General features: G+C 43.5%; 1 pseudogene; it reads left to right on the top strand.

Moving 5' to 3' along the window:
- LOC145348615 (attractin-like) overlaps positions 1 to 26,100 on the top strand; it is a 67,117-nt pseudogene that overhangs the window by 18,789 nt on the left and 22,228 nt on the right.

The raw sequence follows: 26,100 nt of genomic DNA on the forward strand, positions 1-26,100 counted from the left end.
AACGCGCTCCCCCAGTCCACATTCGCCAATTCTTCTCTCATCCTACCGTACTCCCCTCTATTCAAACAAAGGATGCGTGTCTGGGAACCCACTTTCTCCTCCTCCATCTGCACCAGAAACTCCACCATACAATGATCACTCTCTCCAAGAGGATCCTTCACCACAAGGTCCCTAATTCTGCCTGCCTCATTACATAGCACCAGATCCAAGATAGCTCGCTCCCTCGTCGGCTCCAACACACACTGTTCAAGGAAATTATCCCGGCAGCATTCCAAGAACTCCTCCTCGAGCCCACCGCGTCCAACATGGGTCGACCAATCAATATGCAGATTGAAATCCCCCATAACTACGGCCGTCCCGTTCCTGCACGCCGCACTTATGTGCGCGTTAACAGCCCGCCCCACCTCCAGATCATTATTCGGGGGCCTATAGATGACACCCACCAGCGTCTTCCTCCCTTTGCTGTTCCTAATCTCCACCCACAACGATTCCACTTTAAATCGGTGTTTTCTAGTTCACAGCCATTTGATCAATAGGAAAAGCTCCTCTCCATCCGCCTAGCCTGGACTCATGGGGGCAAATCTTACCGAAACATGGCAATATGTTGTTTTCAATGAGAAAACCGGCATGTTTCATTTTTGTCATGCGGAGGGGTGGGACCAAGGCATGCCGGCAAAACCCAGACCTACTGAGATTGGAGTGCCATCTTTAAAGATCAGAACATATATAAATCTCTTCCCCTCAGCTCATCACAGAAGTTTTTGGGGTTCCCCTCACTATTCCTGATCGGAGTCAACACTTCTCTGCCCCCCACAGTTGGAGCCAGTGCCAACCACCCCTCCCCACTCTGCCCAACAGCCTTTGCCAGTATCACAGCTATTCTATCCGATCCCAGCCACTGTCAAATACAAATGAATTCTCCCCCCCCCTTCCACATGAGGCTCCCACTAGGGCCCGTCCTTGGCACAGGTTGGTACTGCCAGGTTGGCCACAGCCTGGCCATGACCCTGTCCCCTGGGTGCTATACTTAGCTTTACACACTACCGGGAAGACACCCATGACAGGTTCATATTTAGGTGAACCATATCAGCAGGGTGTCAATATATGGTGGGGGTCAATATCTGGTGAGGGGTGGGTTAATTATAATAACATTTATGAAAATGCATGTAAAGTAGGTTCATTCCTGTTATGGCAAGGGACAGGAAAGATCTGAAATTGCAATCTCGTCGGTAATATCTGTGACTTCCGGATTTTGTGTCCTTGCCGGTATTTGCATGGACGGTGAACATGGGCTCAAGAACGCCCTAATGATTTTGAATTAGTTGAAAGGCAAATATTAGGAGCACTCAAAATTCTATGCTCGATTTCTGTAAATTTAAGTTTCACATTTTGCCGAGGCCACATTTAGACTAACCATAGGCAACTTCAGGCGTGAAGAAATTTCCTAATCCACCACACCAGTGGCCAAGCCAAGAATAGAGAACCTTAGTCTGCTGAGGGTGATTGATAATAGGTAAATAAATTAATCCAGCTAAAAAAGAACTTCAATAATAATTTTGTTTAAAAATTTGAATTCAGAGTAACCACTACATTGATGGGCCCTTAGAAATATTGAAGATGTGAGACCCCCCCCAGAAATTACCTCCATTTAACCACTGTGATGAAGTTCCTAGCAGATCAGATATAATTTATTAACAAATTGTTAAACTTAGTTTGTAATACATTATGAAGAGAAAAAAAGTTGATTGTTATTTTGCCTTATGTGAATATTTGGAGATTTGTTTATTCATATTTGAAGTTGCTTAGTTTGTGTACCTCTATAAAGCTCATTACACTGCTTCCCCAAATTGCATTACATTCTTTTCCTTTTTAAATTTTAAATAATGTGTTCATGTTATAAGCATGCTCAGTGCATGATAGAAATACAGAAAATAGGTGCAGGATTAGGCCATTCAGCCAGTCGAGCCTGCACCACCATTCAATATGATCATGGCTGATACTTTCAGTATCCTACTCCCACTTTCTCTCCATACTCCTTAATCCCTTCCGCCACAAGGGTCATGTTCATCTCCTCTTGAACATATCCAACAAGCTGGCCCCAACAGCTTTCTGTAGTAGGGAATTCCACAGCTTCAAAACTCTTGAGTGAAGAAGTTCATCCTCATCTCAGTCCTGAATGGCTCACCCCCTATTCTTAGACTGTGACCCCCAGTTCTGGACTTCCCCAACATCAGGAGCATTTCTTCTGCATTTGGCCTATTCAGTCCCATCAGGATTTTATATATTTATTATACCATTAAACCTATGATCTGACTATCTTGGTTTGAACTGTATTGTTCGAGTTTTTCCCCCAGTATAAGCAGGTTTTCTTGATGAAGATTAAAGTACAAAAATATTAGCATCAAACAGTAAAAATCTAGTTCTCATAGTTTGCTGTTCAGATGCAAGATTTTGGCTGGTTTATATGAGGCCTGAGCTTTAAATTGCCTCATAAGAATCATAGAATTATCAGAACTAGAGCAGGAGTAGCAACTGAGCCCCTTGAGCTTGCTCTGCCATTTAATATGATCATAGCTGATCTCCTCTCAGCCTGATCTCCACTTTTCTGCCCGTTTACCACAGCCCTTAAAATTCTTATTAACTAAAAATCTGTCCACCTCTTCCTTAAATTTACTCAAAGTCCTGGCATCCACCACATTCTGGGTAGTGAATTCCAGACTCGAGCCTTTGGAATCCCTGTTTTAAATTTGTACTCTTACTCTAAAACTGTGACTTCTTGCTCTCGATTGCCTTACAAGAGGAAAGATCTCCATGTCTGCTTTGTCAATCCCCATATTGTTTTGTGCACCTCAATTAGATCTGCTCTCATTCTTCTAAACTCCAGGGAGTACAGGCCTAAACTGCCCAATCTGTCTTCATAAGATGAACCCATCATCTCTGGAATCAATCTAATGAACCTCCTCTAAACTGCCTCCAATGCAACGACATCCCCCTTCAAGTTAGGGGACGAAAATTATGCACAATATTCTTAGTGCTGTCTCACTAATACTTTGTACAGCAGCAGCAGCACTTCACTACTTATATATTCTATTCCTTCAGCAATTAATGCCAAGACTCCATTGGCCTTCCTTATTACCTGCTGCAACTTTAAACTAGTTTTCTGCAATTCATGCATGAGGACACCCAGCTCCTTCTGCACTGAAGCATTCTGAATTTTCTGTCCATTTAGATAATAATTTGCCTTTGTATTTTCCCTATCAAAATGGAAAACCTCACATTTATCCACATTAAATTCCATCTGCCAGATTTTGACCCATTCACTTAACCTATCCATATAGAGACATAGAAAAACTACAGCACAAACAGGCCCTTCAGCCTGCAAGTTGCGCCGAACATGTCCCTACCTACTAGGCATACCTATAACCCTCTACCTTACTAAGTTCCGTGTACTTACCCAAAAGTCTCTTAAAAGACCCCATCGAATCCGCCTCCACCACCACTGCCGGCAACCGATTCCACGCACCCACCACCCTCTCAGTGAAAAACTTACCCCTGACATCTCCTCTGTACCCTAAACCTGTGTCTTCTTGTGGCAACCATTTCAGCCCTGGGAAAAAGCCTCTGAGAATCCACCCTATCTATTCCTCTCATCATCTTATTCACCTCTGTCAGGACACCCCTCACCCTTCGTCTCTCCAAGGAGAAAAGACCGAGCTCTCTCAACCTATCCTCATAAGGCGTGCCACCCAATCCAGGCAACATGCTTGTAAATCTCCTCTGCGCCCTTTCAATGACTTCCACATCCTTTCTGTAATGAGGCAACCAGAACTGAGCACAGTACTCCAAGTGGGTCTTATACAGCTGCAGCATTATCTCCCGACTCCTAAACTCAATTCCTCGATTGGTGAATGTCAGTACACCATACGCTTTCTTAACCACAGCCTCTACCTGCGAAGCTGCTTTGAGTGTCCTATGAACCCAGATCCCAAGATCCTTCTGACCTTCCACACTGCCAAGAGTCTTAGCCTTAATATTATAATCTGTCATCCTATTTGACACCACACACTTACCTGGGTCGAAGTCCATCTGCCACTTCTCTGCCCAGTCTTGCATCTATCAATGTCTCGCTGCAACTTCTGACATCCCTGCACATTATCCACAACACCTCCAACCTTTGTGTTTTCAGCGAACTTACCAACCCATCTCTCCACTCCCTCATCCAGGTCAAGCAGGGAATCAAGCCCAAGGTCCCTGGTGCTGTGAGGTAGCAGTGCTAACCACTGTGCCACCATGCCACCCTCCATTGTGCCACCCTACATTCCCTACTCTAGGATAAAGTATTAGAACTAAAGGCTGACAAATCCCCAGGCCCTTATCAAATGCCTTCTGGAAGTCTAGATATACTGCATCTACAAGAGTCTCATTAAGAACGTAAGAAATAGGAGCAGGAGTAGGCCATCTAGCCCTTCGAGCCTGCCCCGCCATTCAGCAAGATCATGGCTGATCTGAAGTGGCTCAGCTCCACTTTCCCGCTTTCTCCCCATAACCCTTAATCCCCTTGCCTACCAAAAACCTATCTACCCACGTCTTAAATATATTTAGCGAGGAAGCCTCAACCACTTCAACGGGCAGAGAATTCCAGAGATTCACCACCCTTTGAGTGAAGAAGTTCCTCCTCAACTCCGTTCTAAACTGCCCCCCTTTATCTTGAGGCTGTGTCCTCTAGTCCTGCTGTCCTTTCTGAGCGGGAAGAACCTCTCCACCTCTACCCTATCCATCCCTTTCATCGTCTTATACATCTCAATGAGATCTCCCCTCATCCTTCTAAACTCTAATGAGTACAAGCCCAGTTTATTCAGCCTCTCCTCATAGCTCAACCCCCTCAAGTCCGGTATCAGCCTAGTGAACCTCCTCTGCACTCCCTCCAAGGCCAAAATGTCCTTGCGTAAGTGCGGTGACCAAAACTGCACACAGTACTCCAGCTGCGGCCTCACCAGTGCCCTGTACAGTTGCAGCAAGACCTCCCTACTTTTATATTCAATCCCCCTCGCTATGAAGGCCAGCATCCCATTTGCCTTCCTGACCACCTGCTGCACCTGTAGGCTGGGTTTTTGCAACTCATGCACAAGGACCCCCAGTCCCTCTGCACCGTAGCATGCTGCAGCTTTTCACCCTGTAAGTAGTAGTCCTTCCTACCATTATTCCTACCAAAGTGGATAACCTCACACTTGCCAACATTGTATTCCATCTGCCAGGTCCTCGCCCACTCGCTCAGCCTATCTAGATCCCTCTGCAGACTTTCCACACCCTCTGCACAATTTGCCGTTCCACCAATCTTTGTGTCATCAGCAAATTTCGACACCTTACACTCGGTTCTCTCCTCCAGATCATCTATATAAATGGTAAATAGCTGAGGCCCCAGCACCGATCCCTGGGGCACTTTATTAGTCACCAACCACCAATCCGAGTAGCACCCATTGACACCCACTCTCTGCCTCCTATTTGACAGCCAATCCCCTATCCACGCTAACACCCTACCCCCAACTCCATGCCCCCTAACCTTCTGTAACAACCTTTTGTGTGGCACCTTATCAAACGCCTTCTGAAAAATCGAGAAACACCACATCCACCGGTTCCCCTCTATCCACCGCACTAGACACATCCTCATAGAACTCCAATAAATTCATCAGACATGACTTCCCCTTAACGAAACTGTGCTGCGTCTGCTATATCAAACAATTCTTCTCAAGATGCCTTGCTATTAGAACATAGAACATAGAACATTACAGCGCAGAACAGGCCCTTCGGCCCACGATGTTGCGCCGACCAGTTACAAAAACAATGACCCACTAGCCTATACCAATCCCTTTTCGTCCATAAACCTATCCATAGATCTCTTAAACGCCCCCAAACTAGGCGCATTTACAACTGCAGCAGGCAGGGCATTCCAATCCCTCACCACCCTTTTTTTCCTTGATTTTCTCCTTGATGACGGATTCAAGCATTTTTCCGACAACAGACGTTAAACTAACCGGCCTATAATTCCCTGCCTTTTGCCTGCTACCCTTTTTAAACAGCGGCGTAACATTAGCCGTTTTCCAATCTTCCGGCACTTCCCTGGAATCCAGCGAGGTTTGGAAAATAATCACCAGGGCATCCACTATCACCACCGCCATTTCTTTCATTATCCCCCTTGCTTGTTCCACCTTTACCCTAAAGTCTTAAAAGAAGTGGCTGTTGAGATAGCAGATACATTTTTTCAAAACAGATTGGAAAATAGCAAATGTGACTCTTTGTTCAAGAAAGGAGGGAGAGAGAAAGCAGGAAACTACAGGACAGTTCTCTTAATATCTTGTAGGGAAATTGCTGGAATCTATTAAGGAGGTTATATCAATTACTCAAATCTCAATATAATCAGTCAGGTACTGCATGGTTTTGAAAGGGAAATCATACTCTCATTAATCACATTATCACATGACCATGTTAATCTAAACTCACCTTCCACTCATTTAATCAAATCCCCCCTGTCCTTGCAAATTTTTCTTTTTATAAATTAAAGTCCATTACCTCTTCCCTAATTTATTGGAGTTCTTTGAGGAAATAACCTTTTTCTTTGAACAAACCATTAACAAAACTCAAAAGCTGTTTTCCCTCTGTTGGCGAATGTTGACTGGGGGAGCGCGTTGGAAGGTAGGTCTGCTGAGGAGCAGTGGAAGATCTTTAAGGAGATCTTTCTTGGTGCTCAGCAGAAATTTATTCCAATGGTTAAAAAGGACCGTAGGAGGAGAGGTAATAAGCCATGGATAACGAAGGAGGTGAAGGAAAGTGTTAAAAGCGGAGGCATTTAGAGTAGCTAAGAGTAGTGGGCGAGAAGAGAATTGGGAGAGGTTTAAATGTCAACAAAGATTGACAAAGAAGTTGATAAAGAAGGGTAGGAGAAACTATGAAGCTGGGCTAGCGCTTAATATAAAAAAGGATAGCAAGAGTTTTTGTAAATATATAAAAAGGAAGAGGCTGGCTGGGCGAACGTTGGACCCTTAGAGGATGAGAGGGGGGACTTAGTGGTAGGGGATGGGGAAATGGCTGAGGTCTTGAATAACTTTTTTGTTTCGGTCTTCACGGAGGAGGACGTGAATAATTTGCCGGGCGTTAGCGATGGAAAGGTGGTAGGACTGGAGGGTCTCAATGACATTATTGTTACTAGAGAGGCGGTGCTTGACAGACTGGAGGGACTGTTTGTGGACAAGTCCCCAGGACCGGGTGGAATGCATCCGAGGGTTCTGAAAGAAATGGCAAAGGTGATAGTGGATGCCTTGGTGGTTATTTTCCAAACGTCGCTGGATTCCGGGGAAGTGCCGGAAGATTGGAAAGCGGCTAATGTTACGCCGTTGTTTAAGAAGGGTGCCAGACAAAAGGCAGGGAATTATAGGCCAGTTAGTTTAACGTCTGTTGTAGGTAAAATGTTAGAATCTGTCATCAAGGAGGAAATAGCGAGGCATCTTGAGGGGAATTGCTTGATAGAGCAGATGCAGCACGGTTTCGTTAAGGGCAAGTCATGTCTGACAAATTTATTGGAGTTCTATGAGGATGTGTCTAGGGCGGTGGATAGAGGAGAGCCGGTGGATGTGGTCTTTCTTGATTTTCAGAAGGCGTTTGACAAGGTACCTCACAAGAAGTTATTGCAGAAGGTAAGGGGGCATGGAGTTGGGGGTAGGGTGTTAGCGTGGATAGAGGATTGGTTGTCAAATAGGAGGCAGAGAGTGGGGGTTAATGGGTGCTATTCGGATTGGCGGTTGGTGACTAGTGGAGTGCCCCAGGGGTCGGTGCTGGGGCCTCAGCTATTTACCATTTATATAGGTGATCTGGAGGAGGGAACCGAGTGTATGGTGTCGAAATTTGCTGATGACACCAAGATTGGTGGAACGGCAAATTGTGCGGAGGGTGTGGAGAGTCTGCAGAAGGATTTAGATAGGCTGGGCGAATGGGCCAGGAAATGGCAAATGGAATTTAATGTTGGTAAGTGCGAGGTGGTCCACTTTGGTAGGAATAATGGTAGGAAGGACTATTACTTACGTGGCGAAAAACTGCAGCAGGCGACGGTGCAGAGGGACCTCAGGGTCCTTGTGCATGAGTCGCAAAAACCCAGCCTGCAGGTGCAGCAGGTGGTCAGGAAGGCGAATGGGATGCTGGCCTTCATAGCGAGGGGCATTGAATATAAAAGTAGGGAGGTCTTGCTGCGGCTGTATAGGGCATTGGTGAGGCCGCAGCTGGAGTACTGTGTGCAGTGTTGGTCGCCGTACTTACGCAAGGATAGTTTGGCCTTGGAGGGAGTGCAGAGGAGGTTTACTAGGCTGATACCGGAGTTGAGGGGGTTGAGCTATGAGGAGAGGCAAAATAAACTAGGCTTGTACTCGTTAGAGTTTAGAAGAATGAGGGGAGATCTCATTGAGACATATAAGATGATGAATGGGATGGATAGGATAGAGGTGGAGAGACTCTTCCCGCTCAGAAAGGACAGTAGGACTAGGGGGCACAGCCTCAAGATAAAGGGGGGACAGTTTAGAACGGAGTTGAGGAGGAACTTCTTCACTCAAAGGGTGGTGAATCTCTGGAATTCTCTGCCCGTTGAGGTGGTGGAGGCTGCCTCGATAAATATTTTTAAGACGCAGGTTGATGGGTTTTGGATAGCGAGGGGATTAAGGGATATGGGGAGAGGGCGGGAATGTGGAACTGAGCCACGACAGATCAGCCATGATCTTATTGAATGGTGGGGCAGGCTCGAAGGGCTAGATGGCCTACTCCTGCTCCTATTTCTTACGTTCTTATGTACATGCCTGGCTCCTCCCATTAATCACATTATCACATGATCCTGTCAATCTAAACCCATCTTCCATTCATTTAATCAAACTCACCCCACCCTGGAAACTTTTCTTTTTGTAAATTAAAGTCCATTAGCTCTCTCCTAAGTAAACACTACATGGCTAAAATGAGTAATTATCCCACTTTTGCAGCATCTGAGCTACATTCCCAATAGACATACCAACTACCTGTGAAAAAAGACTTTAAAACATCCCCTTAAACATAAAAGTAATATATACATATATATATATACCCATAGCAATAGACCACTATCATCACAATGGCAACTTGGAAGAAATATCAAATGTAACCTTGGCAAATATGCATTTGTTTCAGCCTCGTACCTGCTCCCAAAGGGGTGCTGACCTGACAGAAACATCCTTCAGAAAAACCAGATAGATGGTCTAAAATGAAGAGCAGTATGAGAACATAATTTGTCCACTTGAGATCAATTGTCCATGCAGAATTGCCTTGATGATATTTCCCCTCCACCATCACCCTCTTTGTGCGCAACTCTTTATGCAGCAACAGACCCCAGAAGTTGATAATTGTGTTTAGTATCAAAATATTAAAGAACCTCAATTTTTTTCAATATAATAACTAATTTTGTTTGATTAACTGGATCATCTGGATACCTGGACCTGGGAACTATAAATACAAGAGAAAATGTACTTGGCTTATTGAAGGACAGTGAGTATTTGAGGCCCCCACTTTCAAAGTACAATGTTAAATTTTGTATTAAAGTCTTTCCTTCAATTTTCCTTGAGTCAAATGTTGCCATCAGCTCAAGGGTGGGGTTTTGGATTGACATAGCTGCTCATGCCATAGCAACAGCTGAAGAAATGTTAGAGCAGCTTGATAGTTGTAGCTGATCACTCCCCAGTAAATCTCTAAATGTTTTTAAGTAATCAGATATTATATGCAGCTCACCAATGACTCCCCTATGATCCAGAACCTGTGCCAGGAAGTGCTGTGGCCATTAGCAGCTGCAGACTGAGTTCACATTAAAGCACAGGTCATATCCCTGACAGTGTAGATAATTGTCCAGATATGTCTTCTCATGCTCTGGCACTTCCTCCAATCGGTAGTAAATAATCCTTGTTGCATTTCCCATTCTATGGTATGTTTGGAGTATCACAGGTATACTGTAAAATAAGGAATCAATCTAGTGAAGCTACCAAACAGCTTTTTGTGTCCCTCAAACCCAACAGCAGCAGCCCATACCAATGGATCAAAGCTATACTCTGAAGTCCCACCATATTCAGTTGAGAATAGTGACGAAAAAACAGGCAGTGGAAGAGGAGACATCACTGTCCTTAATGTTTTACATGAGATAATATTCCTGAATTGTTCTCATGGGACTTATTACACAGATGTGAGAGACAAGTCTAAAGTGTTTTAAGCCAGAAATGCCAAATGAAGGATCCAACTTTAAGTCATACCAAAGTTCAATTGTCATAGCTGTCCTCCCAAACTCTAACTTCTTCCAACCCTACAGCATCCCCAAACAGTATTCTTCTGAACTCTTCCTGCTGGTTTTGATTTGATTTGATTTATTATTGTCACGTGAATTGACATACAGTGAAAAGTATTGTTTCTTGCGGGCTATACAGACAAAACATACCATTCATAGAGAAGGAAAGAAGAGAATGCAGAATGTAGTGTTACAGTCATAACTAGAGTATAGAGAAAGATCAACTTAATGCAAGGTAAGTCCATTCAAAAAGTCTGACAGCAGCAGGGAAGAAACTATTCTTGAGTCAGTTGGTGTGTGACCTCAGACTTTTGTATGTTTTTCCCAAAGGAAGAAGGTGGAAGAGAGAATGTCCGGGTGCATAGGGTCCTTATTGATGCTGGCTGCTTTGCCGAGGTAGTCAGAAGTGTAGACAGAGTCAATGGATGGGAGGCTGGTTTGCAAGACAGATTGGGCTACATTCATGACCTTTTGGAGATCCTTGCAGTCTTGGGCAGAGCAGGAGCCATACTAAGGTGTGATACAATGAGAAAGAATGCTTTCTATGGTGCATCTGTAAAATCCTCAACCATCTTGGGCGGCATGTAGCACAGTGGTTAGCACGGCTGCTTCAAGCTCTAGGGACCTGGGTTCGATTCCTGGCTCGCGTCACTGTCTGTGTGGAGTTTGCACATTCTCCCCTTGCCTGCGTGGGTGATTGGAGAAAACGACATTGATCAACATAGACCAAGAGGTAACCAAAATCTCTCTTGGCTAAATGATTCAATGCTGCATTGTTATGTTCATAGTCATTAGGGTTGCCAAGAGATGAACTTTTGAACTGTTTATAAATAAAAACTGTCTTAACCTGAATTTGTTTTTAAAATCTAGGCCAAACACAATACTGAGGCTTCGATTCATTCACTTTGCCACAGAGTGCAGCTGGAACCATTTATCTGTGTATGATGGGGATTTGGTTTATGCACCATTGTTAGCCGTGTTCAGGTAAGGAGAGTTGCTCAGCTTGTTCAACTGGATTTAAAATGCTTTGATTAATGCAGATCATTGCTCAATTAAAGCTAAGGCCATAATGTCCAAAAAATATGGAATAAAACCTGGAGATGAAGGCAATTGTAAAGCCTAAATTTAATTCTTGGCTGGGAAGAAAACTCGAAATAGATTTCCTCTCATGATTAACACCATCTAAACTTGTCTTTAAATGACTGTTTTTTAATGATTCTGCATAACATAGTTTTAGTCTGCATTTTCCAGTTTTGTGAACACTCATTATCTGGTGTCTTGCCCCCATCTGTCAGTATTTAAACAGGAGACTGGATATTTAGTGTTATCACATAAGGGCATGGTGTTGATGCCATCAACCCTCATCAATTATTGTTTGCTCATGAACTCAATTTACAGGAGAAGGGGTGCATTTAAGGACCGCTTTCGTGAATGAACAACCTTGGCTAATTTTCTTGTCTTGTATCCTGAGCACTAATGTTATTGTGATATCCTCTTGGCTGTCCTTACTGAGATCAGCTGTATCAGCACAGATTTGTAATCTTACTTGTCCATATGGCTTAGTTCCCCTTTTGGCAGTAACTCTGAGATATCAAGATGCCATGATTTGTTTAAATTTTATGACACGCACTGATTCAAAGGGAATGCTTTATAGTTTCCAAGACACCAACTGAGTTTGTTTGTGTTCTCTTTTTCTTCCTCAGTGGTTTAATTGTACCTGAGAAGAATGGGAATAGGACTGTACCTGAAGTTGTGTCAAGATCTGGGTATGCTTTGCTGCATTTTTTTCAGTGATGCCTGCCTATGCTCTGACTGGATTTAACATAGCATACAGGTAAGTATCGGGTAATGTGGAAATCTAGAATGTGAGTTAAATTAACTTCAAAATAGAGAATTTTGGAAATAGAAAAAAATAAAAGATGACACTTTGATGATCAGTAAATAAGGTTCAAGTGTGGCACCAATCTAACCGTGTTGTTGACTGGCAAATTGCACTGCCAAAGACAAGACCATTAGACACTGGAGCAGAATAGGCCATTTGGCCCATTGAGTCTGCTCCATTCATTGAAATCATGACTAATCTATTGTCATGATTCTCAACTCCACTTTCCCCCCTTATCCTGGACCAGTACCTGGGACTTTGATGTTGTGGCCATTTCAGAGACGTGGATAGAGCAGGGTCAGGAATGGATGTTGCAGGTGCCGGGGTACAAGTGCTTTAGTCGGAGTAGAGAAGGAGGTAGAAGGGGGGGTGGAGTAGCATTATTGGTCAAGGACTATATCACAGTGTCAGAGAGGAAGTTTAATGAGGATTTGTCTGTTGAGGTAGTATGGGCAGAAATTAGAAATAGGAGAGGAGAGGTCACCCTGTTGGGAGTCTTTTATAGACCTCCAAAAAGTTCTAGAGAGGTTGAGGAAAGGATTGCAGAGACGATCCTGGTTAGGAGTGAAAGTAATAGGGTAATTGTTATGGGGGATTTTAACTTTCCTAACATTGATTGGAATAGCTATAGCTCTAGCTCGTTAGAGGGGTCAGTTTTTGTTCAAAGTGTGCAGGAAGGTTTTTTAACTCAATATGTAGATAGGCCAACTAGAGGTGAGGCTATATTGGACTTGGTGCTGGGAAATGAGCCAGACCAGGTGCTAGACTTGGAAGTTGGTGTGCTTTTTGGTGATAGTGACCACAATTCGGTTACGTTCACCTTAGTGATGGAAAGGGATAGGCATGAACCTCGGGTCAGTAGTTTTAGCTGGGGGAAGGGTAATTATGAGGCCATTAGGAGAGAATTAGGAAGCATTGGTTGGACTAGGAGATTACAGGGACTAGGAACGTCTGAAATGTGGAGTTTTTTCAAGGAGCAGCTACTGTGGGTCTGTGATAGGTATGTCCCTGTCAGGCAAGGAGGAATTGGTAGGGCTAGGGAACCGTGGTGCACAAAAAAAGTTGATTTGTTGGTTAGGAAGAAGAAGGAGGCTTATGTTCGGATGAGGCTTGAGGGCTCGGGTAGTGCAGTAGAAAGCTTTAGATTGGCTAGGAGGGAGTTGAAGAGGGAGTTAAGAAGGGCTAGAAGAGGGCATGAGATGACTTTGGCTGATAGGATTAAGGAGAATCCTAAGGCGTTCTATAGGTATGTCAAGAATAGAAGGTTGGTCAGGGCAAGATTAGGGCCAGTTACAGACAGTAGGGGGAAGTTGTGTGTGGAACCGGAAGAGATTGGAGAGGCATTGAACCATTATTTCTCTTCGGTGTTCACGCAGGACGATATGAATGTAGCTGAGGAGGTCACTGGGGTGAAGGGGTGTAAAATAGAAAGTATTGTAGTTGATACAGAGGATGTGTTGGATATTCTCGATGGGTTGAAAATAGATAAGTCCCCTGGTCCAGACGGGATTTACCCTAGGGTTCTATGGGAGGCAAGAGAGGTGATTGCAGAGCCACTGGCTCTGATCTTCAGGTCGTCGTTGGTCTCTGGTATAGTACCGGAAGATTGGAGGACAGCGAATGTTGTCCCATTGTTTAAGAAGGGGAGCAGAGACTTCCCTGGGAATTATAGACCAGTGAGTCTTACTTCTGTAGTGGGCAAGGTTTTAGAAAGAATTATTAGGGATAGGATTTATAGTTATTTGGAGAGTAATGAATTGATTAGAGATAGTCAGCATGGTTTTGTAGCGGGAAGGTCGTGCCTTACTAACCTTATTGAGTTCTTTGAGAAGGTGACCAAAGAGGTGGATAGGGGTAAGGCAGTAGATGTGGTATATATGGATTTTAGTAAGGCGTTTGATAAGGTTCACCATGGTATGCTTCTGCAGAAAATGCAGATGTATGGGATTGGTGGTAATTTAGGTACTTGGATCAGGAATTGGTTAGCAGATAGGAGACAGAGGGTGGTGGTTGATGGTAATTATTCATCATGGAGTTCGGTTACGAGTGGTGTGCCTCAGGGATCTGTTTTGGGGCCACTGCTGTTCGTAATCTTTATTAATGATCTGGATGAGGGTATAGTTGGGTGGATTAGTAAGTTTGCTGATGACACCAAAGTCGGAGGTGTGGTAGATTGTGAGGAAGGGTGTCGAAGTTTGCAGGGTGACTTGGACAGGTTGCAGAGCTGGGCCGCGAGGTGGCGGATGGAGTTTAATGCGGAGAAGTGTGAGGTAATCCATTTCGGTAGGAATAACAGATGTGTTGAGTATAGGGCTAACGGGAGGACTTTGAATAGTGTGGAGGAGCAGAGGGATCTAGGTGTGTGTGTACATAGATCCCTGAAAGTTGGGAATCAAGTAGATAAGGTTGTTAAGAAGGCGTACGGTGTCTTGGCGTTTATTGGTAGGGGGATTGAATTTAGGAGTCGCAGCGTCATGTTGCAACTGTACACAACTCTGGTGCGGCCGCACTTGGAGTACTGTGTGCAGTTCTGGTCCCCACATTACAGGAAGGATGTGGAGGCTTTGGAGAGGGTGCAGAGGAGGTTTACCAGGATGTTGCCTGGTATGCAGGGGAGGTCCTATGAGGAGAGACTGAGGGATTTGGGGTTGTTTTCACTGGAAAGAAGGCGGCTAAGAGGGGATCTTATAGAGACATATAAGATGATTAGAGGTTTAGATAGGGTGGATGGTGATAGCCTGTTTCCTCGGATGGAGAAATCTAGCATGAGGGGGCATGGCTTTAAATTAAGGGGGGGTAGTTATAGGACGGATGTCAGGGGCAGGTTCTTTACCCAGAGGGTGGTGAGGGACTGGAATGCCCTGCCTGCTGCAGTTGTAAATGCGCCCAGTTTGGGGGCGTTTAAGAGATTGGTGGATAGGTTTATGGACGAAAAGGGATTGGTTTAGATTAGTGGGTCAATGTTTTTTTTTAAAAATAAGACTGGTCGGCGCAACATTGTGGGCCGAAGGGCCTGTTCCGCGCTGTAATGTTCTATGTTCTATGTTCTATGTTCTATGTTCTATCCTCATAACTTTTGATTCCATTACTGATTGACAATATGACTATGTCAGCCTTAAACATATTTAATGACCCAGCCTCTACAGCCCTCAGAGGTAAAGAATTCCATAGATTTACTACCCTCTGAGAGAAGAAATCCTCCTCATCTCTGTCTTAAATGGGTAATCCCTTACTCGAGATTATGCCTCTGCTCCTTCTAAAATTGGAAAACTCAGTTTGCCAGGGTGATGCAACTCCAGTAACATTCAAGAGTTCAACACCATTCAGGACAAATCAACCTACTTAATTGGTACACCTTCTACAAACATTCACTCTCACCACCACTATAGGAGACATGGTTAGTAAGTTTGCAGATGCCACCAAGATAAGTGGCATCCTGGACAGTGAAGCAAGTTATCTCCAATTGAACGGGATCTTGATCAATTGGGCCAGTGGGCTGAAGAATAGCAAATGGAGTTTAATTTAGACAAATGCGAGGTGATGCATTTTGGTAGATTGAACCAGGGCAGGACTTACTCAGTTAATGGTAGAGCGCTGGGGAGAGTTACAGAACAAAGAGAACTAGGGGTTCATGTTCATAGCTCCTTGAAAGTGGAGTCACAGGTGGACAGAGTAGTGAAGGAGGCATTCGGCATGCCTGGTTTCATCGGTCAGAACATCGAATACAGGAGTTGGGATGTCTTGTTGGAGTTGTACAAGACATTGGTAAGGCCACACTTGGAATACTGTGTGCAATTCTGGTCACCTTATTATAGAAAGAGTATCACTAAACTAGAAGATTAGAAAAGATTTACTGGGATGCTACTGGGACTTGATGGATTGAGTTATATGGAGAGGTTGGATAGACTGGGACTTTTTTCTCTGGGACATAGAAAGCTGAGGGGTGATCTTTTAGATGTCTATAAAATAATGAGGGGCACAGATCAGCTAGATAGTCAATATCTTTTCCCAAAGACAGGGAAATCTAAGACTAGAGGGCATAGGTTCAAAGTGAGAGGGGAGAGATACGAAAGTGTCCAGGGTGCAGTTTTTTCACGCAGAGGGTGGTAAGTGTCTGGAACAAGCTGCCAGAGGTAGTAGTAAAGGCGGTATAATTTTATCTTTTAAAAAGCATTTAGATAGTTACATGGATACGATGTGCATAGAGGAATATGGGCCAATTGCAGGCAATTGGGATTAGCTTAGGTGTTTTAAAAAAAAAGGGCGGCATGGACAAGTGGGGCCGAAGACCCCCGCTTCCCCCCCACCCCCATCTGTCTGGCCCTGTCCCCTTAGCACTGCGTGATGTCTGGTGGGCAGCACCAGGGTGCCAGGCAGGTAGTGCCCACCACCCTTGTCCCCGATCTCCTGGGGAGGGCCTTCAGTGGCCTCTGATTCTACCAAAAAGGCCTTCACATCTAATCCTCGTTGCTGAGAACTAACCGTGATTCTCACCAGAGAGAACGTCCCCCTGCGAGGCCACAACGGAAGTGAGCCCAGACGATTGATTCCTGGGTTTGCTAATTGGACTTAAATTTTATTTAAACTTAGTTTAAATAATTTATTCAACCTCATGCCGGAAATGGGTGGGAGGCTGTTTGCGCCAGACTCCGGTGCTAGTTTGATCGCGAGAGACGAGAAATCGAGCGTGAACCTGATTTCTTGGCTCTTGCGCGATCTTATCAGCTGACCCTGCCAATCAGCCAGTGGACACGATGGTAATGTTGCCCCCCTGCCCCCCCCCCCCCCCCCCCCCCCCCCCCAACACCACCTGTGCCTCCCTTTGGCCTTCCTGTTATTGAATTTTGGGGAACTTTTTGAAGGTTTTCAGTGATGAATTAGCCTGCTACCAGCGTGTACTATTCCCTCGTTTCAGCTGTCTTTTAGTATTCAGAGATGATTTATGAGATTTAGTTATAGAAATCGTTAATTGCTTTTCTGCCCATCCATGAAAATAACAAGTCAGACTGTCATGCACTGTCTGTTCCTGGTGTGTCTGTGCAGGACCATTTTTAGCTCTGTTCCTACTTTTGCACATAATCCCTTACAGGGCTGTTCTGTAATATGGAATGTGACAGGAGATTTAACATATATGTTACTGACACCCTTAGCCCCCTTTGCACAATGATGCATTATTAGGCCAAGGTTTATAAATATCTGCAATGCCATTCGTCTCTGAAAGTGGATATAGTTATCTTCTGGATTGCAGTTGACTGATGAAGATTGGCTGTCTGCCCGCAAGAACATTTAGAAAATGATTGATTTTTCTCATCATGTGTCAGATGACTTGGCAATAGCCTCTGGAACTATTGCTTGACTTTTTTTCTCCTTAGACTGTAATTGCATATTATTGACAACTGAAATTTAGATATTTTGTCTGCTAATGGAATTTGTGACATCAGAGTTATTACTCAACATTATTCCATCCAATATATGTAACAGCCGCCCTTGGATATCTCCTTCAAACATCTTTGCTCATGAGTGAGGAAGTTGGCAAGCAGAGGTTAGGTTGACTACTAGCTTGGTAGATGATGATGTGTTCGTCTCCACGCTAACCTGATTCATATGTGTCATGTGCTGATGTTGTCAGTCAAATCTCATTCAAATTTGTATGGACCTATCATAAATTAAGTTGATCTTTCTCTACATCCTAGCAATGATTGTAACACTACATTCTGTACTTTCTCGTTTCCTTCTTTATGAACGGTATATTTTGTCTGTATAGCATGCAAGAAACAATGCTTTTCACCATATACCAATGCATGTGACAATAATAAATCGAATTGAATAAAAAAAACAAACATCAACAGGGGCCTTAGAATCATTGGTATTCATTAATGTATTAACGAAGTCCATTTAGTCTAATGCATTGTGAAACTCTTTGGAGTGATTCCCCTGATGTCTTCTTGCACCCTTGTATTTATCTGGTCTTCCCTTAAAAGATGCAGCAATCTACCTGTGAAAACAAATTACTGAAAACTTCCCCTTCATTATTTAAGGTACAATTTTGAGATACAATAAGCCATGATATAATTGATTTATCTCAAGAGGTTGATTGCCCTTTTCCCTTTTTCTTATGCTTGTAGTTTTAACTTGACACCTTTTTATTGATTTCCTGATCCAAAGATCAAAGCTTTTACAATTTTAGAAACATCTATTAATCTCTTGATCTTGTCTACTTAAGTGGAAGTAGTCCTATTATCTTCACAATCGATAATCGTTTCTCAGTAATGTCATCCAAGCAAATTATGGTGTGTGCTTTTTATAGCTTTCACTTCTTTTCTGTAATGCAGCACCCAACACTACATATTAAAGTAATTCATTAGTCATGCTGCTTTATATTAAACGTGTCAGCCAGCTTTGATTCTTGTGTTTTAGGCAACATTGAAAGCAAAAATTGTCTTATTGCTACTCCACGTCTTGCATCAGGCTTTGCTTGGAGAAATAGCCAACTTTCAGAACCCCTTCTTTACCCAGAGGGTGGTGAGGGATTGGAATGCCCTGCCTGCTGCAGTTGTAAATGCGCCTAGTTTGGGGGCGTTTAAGAGGTCTGTGGACAGGTTTATGGACGAAAAGGGATTGGTTTAGGTTAGTGGGTCATTGTTGTTTTTTTTTTAACTGGTCGGCGCAACATCGTGGGCCGAAGGGCCTGTTCTGCGCTGTAATGTTCTATGTTCTATGTTCTATTGCAGTATTACCAGGGGTAATACCTGTGGTTTTCTTACTCTGTATGGTGCAGTATCTTTGTAGAGTGGTAAATGGTCATCATGCCCATTGGGAAAATTGACTCTTCTGGAAATAATACTCAGATTTTGGAGATATTTCAGGATGACCAATAATTGAAAAGTTCATAGCTTCAATATTGATGAGTTGTCTTTTGTTTGTCAGGTTTAGCTTAATTTTTCCTTATTTTGCTTTCAAACAGCATCAACTCCTGCCCAAACAACTGTTCAGGCCACGGAGAGTGCCAGGAAGGTACTGACAACAGCACTGTGTACTGTGTGTGTAGTAAAAACTGGAAAGGAGAATCATGTGATGTCCCTTCCTGCAGAGACAATTGTGGATATCCAGATCATAGCAAATGTGACCTGAATGATACCAAAGTAGGCCTATGCAATGATGACTGACAAGGTAAGTTTCTTTGGACATACTGCCAAAAGAAAAGCAAATTTAACTGCTCTGTTCTGCTTCCCACTCTGACCACCCCCACTCCAATCCTCACCTCAGTTTTCTTTCCTGTACTACTGAAGGTTTTGGGATAAAGTTAGCAGCTGCAACAACTTGGAATCATAGAATATACTGCACAGAAAGTGCCATTTGGCTGATGGAATCTGTATTTACTTTTTTGAACAGCATTCCCATTAGACCAATCCAAGACTCTTTCTCCAAATCCCCAGAATTTTCTTCCCTTTTAATTATTTATCTAATTCCTTTTGAAGTCTACTATTAAACTTGTATCCAGCACTTCATCAGTGAGTGCCCTCACAACCACTTATTGCCAACAAATATTTTTCCTCATGTACCTTCTGATTCTTTAGTCAAATACCTTAAATCTGTGCCTTCTGATTATTGTCATTTCAGCTAAATCATTGAGCATTTGAACATTGAATTCTGCCCATCACATTTTGATTTGGTTTAGTATTGTCATATGTATCAGCATGCAGTGAAAAGTATTGTTTCTTGCGCGCTATGTAGGCAAAGCATACCATTCATAGAAGGAAAGGAGAGAGTGTAGAAAGTAGTATCACAGTCATAGCTAGAGAAAAATCAACTTCATGCGAAGTAGGTCCAAAAGTCTGATCGCAGCAGAAACTGTTCTTGAGTCAGTTGGTACTTGACCTCAAAGTTTTGTATCTTTTTCCTGATGGAAGAAAGTGGAAGAGAGAATTTCCTCCACACTCCAAAGATCTGCAGGTTAGGCTACGGAGCCCTTAGGCTCCGATTGGTAGAATTGGGCCCATTAAGTGGAATCATAGAAAATAGTGACAATCAACTCGTTCTCTTCGTGTCTGCGTGGGTTTCCTCCGGGTGCCCCCCTTTCCTCCCCACTCCAAAGATCTGCAAGTTAGGTGAATCGGCTACGATAAATTGCCCTTTAGTGTAAGAGGGACCAGGTGGGGTAAATGCATAAGGTAGATAGAGCTTGGGTGGGATTGGGTTCGATGCAGACTCAATGGGCCGAATGGCCTCTTTCTGTGCTATAGGGATTCTATGAGATCGTGTGGCACATGTCCCTTCTCGCATTTCCAGCCCCTATTTTATACAAGAACACTAGCTTTTATATAAAATACTGTATTTGTTACATTGGGAAATCTCTGATTCATCTGCATGAAAAATTCCTCTGCTTTAAGTTTTATTCTTATGTCAGTTCAACTCCTGAAACAAACAGAAGTACTTGGCCTATGTTGGTTAATATGTTGCAAGATTCTGGAGAGAAATTCTGTGAGCAAATGCCTCCTCCTGTATCTGCATAGTCTCTGCATGAGTTAATTGTAGAACTATAATAGTGACTTCATTGAATGATTTTGCTTCGTTTTGCATTTCATCAACCATCGAGAATGATCATGTATGCCTGTAATTTTGGATGAATGATGATGCTTATTTACATTACAAAACTGGCAGTAACTCATAATTACTTTATGTATATTTTTCCACAGTACCAGATTTTTTTAACTTTATTTTCAGGCTGGTTAGCAATAGGAATGGCTGTCAAAATTTTGTATTTCTTGCCCACAGATATGACCTGAGAGATCTGAAATGATTTCCATTGAAGGAATCTGTGAATCTGGTTGTTGGGAGATATGGGCATTTGGTGGCTTTACATAAGGTGAGATGTTTGCATTTAGCAACATTGGTGCTTGAGAACAAAGGAGCTTGCAATATTCACCAAGTTTTATTTGTCCTGTTACCTGTGCAGTTTGCACCTGTTAATGCATGCTGTCCTGCCTGACTGTGGGGGAAATGCAAATGTCCTGCCTCCCCCCACCCCCCTTCCTCTCTGGGATGTCCCAGTTCACCTACTACAAGTCCGTTCCCCTCCACCCCATAGCAGTGAATCAGACGTGCATCCAGCAGAATTTACCGCATGTGATCTTGATTAGAACTTAAGAACATAAGAACATAAGAAATAGGAGCAGGAGTAGGCCACCTAGCCCTTCGAGCCTGCCCCGCCATTCAATATGATCATGGCTGATCTGTCGTGGCTCAGTTCCACATTCCCGCCCTCTCCCCATAACCCTTAATCCCCTCTCTCATCAAAAACCCATCAACCCGCGTCTTAAAAATATTTAGCGAGGTAGCCTCCACCACTTCAACGGGCAGAGAATTCCAGAGATTCACCACCCTTTGAGTGAAGAAGTTCCTCCTCAACTCCGTTCTAAACCGCCCCCCCTTTATCTTGAGGCTGTGCCCCCTAGTCCTACTATCCTTTCTGAGCGGGAAGAGTCTCTCCACCTCTATCCTATCCATCCCATTCATCATCTTATATGTCTCAATGAGATCTCCCCTCATTCTTCTAAACTCCAACGAGTACAAGCCCAATTTATTCAGCCTCTCCTCATAGCTCAACCCCCTCAACTCCGGCATCAGCCTAGTAAACCTCCTCTGCACTCCCTCCAAGGCCAAAATATCCTTGCGTAAGTACGGTGCCCAAAACTGCACACAGTACTCCAGCTGCGGCCTCACCAATGCCCTATACAGCCGCAGCAAGACCTCCCTACTTTTATATTCAATGCCCCTCGCTATGAAGGCCAGCATCCCATTCGCCTTCCTGACCACCTGCTGCACCTGCAAGCTGGGTTTTTGCGACTCATGCACAAGGACCCCGAGGTCCCTCTGCACCGTCGCCTGCTGCAGTTTTTCTCCACGTAAGTAATAATCCTTCCTACCATTATTCCTACCAAAGTGGACCACCTCACACTTGCCAACATTAATTTCCATTTGCCATTTCCTGGCCCATTCGCCCAGCCTATCTAGATCCTTCTGCAGACTCTCCACACCCTCCGCACAATTTGCCGTTCCACCAATCTTGGTGTCATCAGCAAATTTCGACACCCTACACTCGGTTCCCTCCTCCAGATCATCTATATAAATGGTAAATAGCTGAGGCCCCAGCACCGACCCCTGAGGCACTCCACTAGTCACCATCCGCCAATCCGAATAGCACCCATTCAGATTTCTTGTCATCTTGTAACTGAAAGGAAGAAAAACAGTTTCTTGCCTCCTGAGCATTAACCAGTCCAAAGATGTGTGGGTTAGGTTGATTGGCCAAACTAAATTGACCCTAGTGTCAGAGGTTAGCAAGGTAATTGTGGGGTTACAGGAATAGAGCCTGGATGGGATTCTGGTTGATGCAGACTCGATGGGCCGAATGGCTCCTTCTTTCACTGTAGAGATTCTATGATTCTACTCTGTGTGTCGTGATCCTACAAATAAAGCAGTCATCTTGGTTATGTAGAGTTAACCATGACTTGTTATATAGATGGATTCCCTCAGAAGGAGTCATAGAATCATGCAGAACAAACAGTGGCCCTTCAGCCCATCATGTCTGTGCCAGCCATCATACATCAACCCCATTTTCCAGCATTTGGTCCATAGCTTAGTATGCTATGGTGTTTTAAGTGCTCATCTGAATGCTTTGTTAATGTGAGAATTCCCGCCTCTACTGCTGTTTCAGGCAGTGAGTTCCAATTCCCACCAAATCTGCCCACTTAAAAACCCAGAAAGTTACCAGAGACCCCAATACTTTACATGTTACCTTGTTTTTGGTTACCTCATATGCAGGATGCAATCCAAGCCATGTGCGCAGGATTTCTACAACTTTCAGTTCACAATATCACATGATCGAAACTAATTTTATCTTACGTATTCCAATCATGTTAAAACTTTCCAATTAGGATGTTCCATCTTTATTTTCAATAGTGCAACCAATGCTGATCTTCATTTGTTTATTTTCTCCAATTTTTTTTAGGATAAAATCTATATGTATGGAGGCCAAATCAATTTGACTGTGAATGTCACAGATGAGCTCTGGGTGTTTCATATTCAGAATCAATCATGGATACAGTTAACTCCAAAGCTAAGCAACAGTACGTCGTTGTAGGCCATTCCGCACATATTGTACAATTGAAAGATGGCAGTTTTGTGATGTTGGTCATCTTTTGGTGCTGTCCACTTTATGGATACATCAGCAAAATTCAGAGATACAATCTTGGTAAGTACTGACAAATTGAGGGCAGCAACCAAAGCGCTCGTTCTCAATTGAGAGGCGAAAAGAGTTGTGTAACAGATTTAACATTCATCCTTTTTGAAACAGTTATCCTAGTTATCCCACAGCAGGCTCGTCTAACCTTTTCGCCTGGGCTGGAACTGATGAGCTAATTATGGAAAGATAAGGTTTGGCGCAACATTAAAATGAAATAAAGCAAAGTCTAAGCAATAAATTAATGGGTTGAAAAAAATGTGTTTAATCAAAATGACCTTTAGTGTGGGAGAGACTGTGTATGTGTGTGTGCCTAGCTCACTTCAGCTATTGGATGGTATCTTACCAAAAAATAGACAATGTCAGGATCTGACAGAAAACCAGTGTGTTTTGCTCCAGAGAAACAAGCAGGTTTTCTCTCGCGATGTGATAGCACTTTGTCAAAAATAGCAGGGCAGTAGGGGAGTGGGAGTGGAGGGGGGTGTGTTTCACATTGTCATTTTGAGAGGTAGGGCCTAAACACACTGGCAAAGCCTGGCTCCAGAGAGATTTTTTTTAAAGGGCACCCAGGTCAGAGCCGAAAATAACCTCCCCCCACCCCACCATGGAGGTATCAGGGCTCCCCCACTCCCTCAATCATCACTTACCTCCCTCTTCAGTACATGCGCTCTCCCTTCCCTAAAACTACATGTACGTGCCCTCCCCTCAGCCATGAGGCTCTGACTTGGGTCCACCCATTTATGACCCCTTTGCCAACCTAGCAGTGCCAGCATGTGTCAGGGCAGTGCCTGGGCATGTACCTCTGTCCCAGGGCCTATATTTAACTGTTACACCCCCAGAGAGATCCCCATGACAGTTCACATGTAGGTGAACCTTTTATAAATCTTGCCGACGTGGGTGAGGCTGATTCTCTCCAGATTTTCAGCCCGTATTGCCATTCTCTCTGACTGTGAAGGCGGGCTGAAAATCGTCCCCACTGCACATGCACACAGCTTTAGCCTACAGGCTGTAGGTTGGACAAGCCTATTCTACAGCTACAGCCTTTGTGCAGTTTTTTTTCACTGAATGTGCCCTTTTCAGTGTTAGCCAACCTACTGGCAAATGTCTGTTGTTTAGTGAAGAAAATTTGCGCAAGAGATATGACAAAGTCCAGCTCCTGTGTCCAGAGTTTATAGACCAGCAGAGATTTGGCAAACAAATTGTATGTATTTCTCAGAGTGAATGTGATGATTGATAGAAAAAATACAGTGAGATGGACAAAGAGCTCTTGAGTAAACTGGGAAAAGAGGCCTTTGTTTTTGGCAGTCACAAAGTATTTTTGAACAGTTTCACAATCTGAATTAGCAGCAGAGATTGTTGATTTATAGAAGTCTTTAACCCAACAAAAAATGGTGGAAAAATTCCACCACTGTTGGCACAAGTATTACAGGCTTTTATTGAGGATGGTTTTTGAGTGAATGCCTTCTTTTTGAACCCATGTTTCAGTTTGTTGAAACTGTTGCCATGGTTTTGCTGCTTCTTATAGCTGGCAACAAATTTGTATGGAGCATTTAATTGAGCAATTCAACTGAAAATACAGGATTCCTTTGGTCAGATAAGTTTTGTGCATACCAGATCCTGGTTTACGATGACTAAAGGCTAAATTAAATTTCATATCTATTGCACATAACTCTTGCATTTCACTGGATTTCAAAGGATCACAGTTACGTCTGCAATTCTGGGCAAGCTGTAAACAACTTGGGCACAGTTTTACCGGCTGTTTACATCACACTCCCACTGCAGCAAAATTGGAGAATTTGGTGCCCAGCCAAATCTCAGTTTGTTACAGCAGGTGGAAAAATCCTGCTAGCATGAGCGGCTGTAACATTCCCACCCTCGCCTTTCCCAGAATAGCCATGGCAGCTGGTTTCTGGCGATTGAATCAAGCAAATTGCTTTGTTTCCACATAGGAGTTTTGAATCTTAGTCAAGTTTGGTGTAAGTTGTTTGAATCATTTATTAATAGTGTTTATTGTTTGCATACTAATTTATGGTTGTGCATGAGTTACAATTAATTTAGCAGCCTGCTTGACTAGCACTCCATTCATCACCTTAAACATTGACTTCCCCCATCGTCAATAAATAGTGACAGCAGTGTGCACCGTATACATAATGCACTACAACAACTCGCCAAGACTCCTGCAACAACACCTTTCAAACCTGTGACCTCTACGGAATAGAAGGACAAAGGAAACAGACACCTTGCGATGCCACCACCTGTAAGTTCGCATCCAAATCGTAGACCATCCTCACTTGGAATTACATCATCATTTCCAGAAGTTTGGAATTAAAATGTAGGGCTTTTGGAGAGAACCATTGGGCTGTCTTAATTAGCAGAAAAACATTTGGGTGAGGCAAATTTTAAGAACCAGACAGGAACCAACTTCGCTTGGAACTAACCACTTTCAAGGTCAGATGTCCATTCAGTTTAAAAGAAGTGGGTAGTGGCTATTCAGATATTTAAATGAAACCCAGCAGTCAGGTTTTTCCATCCCAGCAAATGAAAAAGGGCTAAATCTGTAAAGTATCATAAGAACATAAGAACATAAGAAATAGGAGCAGGAGTAGGCCATCTGGCCCTTCGAGCCTGCCCCGCCATTCAATAAGA

The sequence above is a fragment of the Carcharhinus amblyrhynchos genome, chromosome 1 (assembly GCF_965287045.1).
Source record: "Carcharhinus amblyrhynchos chromosome 1, sCarAmb.v2.hapA, whole genome shotgun sequence".
In the NCBI taxonomy this organism is placed as follows: Eukaryota; Metazoa; Chordata; class Chondrichthyes; order Carcharhiniformes; family Carcharhinidae; genus Carcharhinus; species Carcharhinus amblyrhynchos.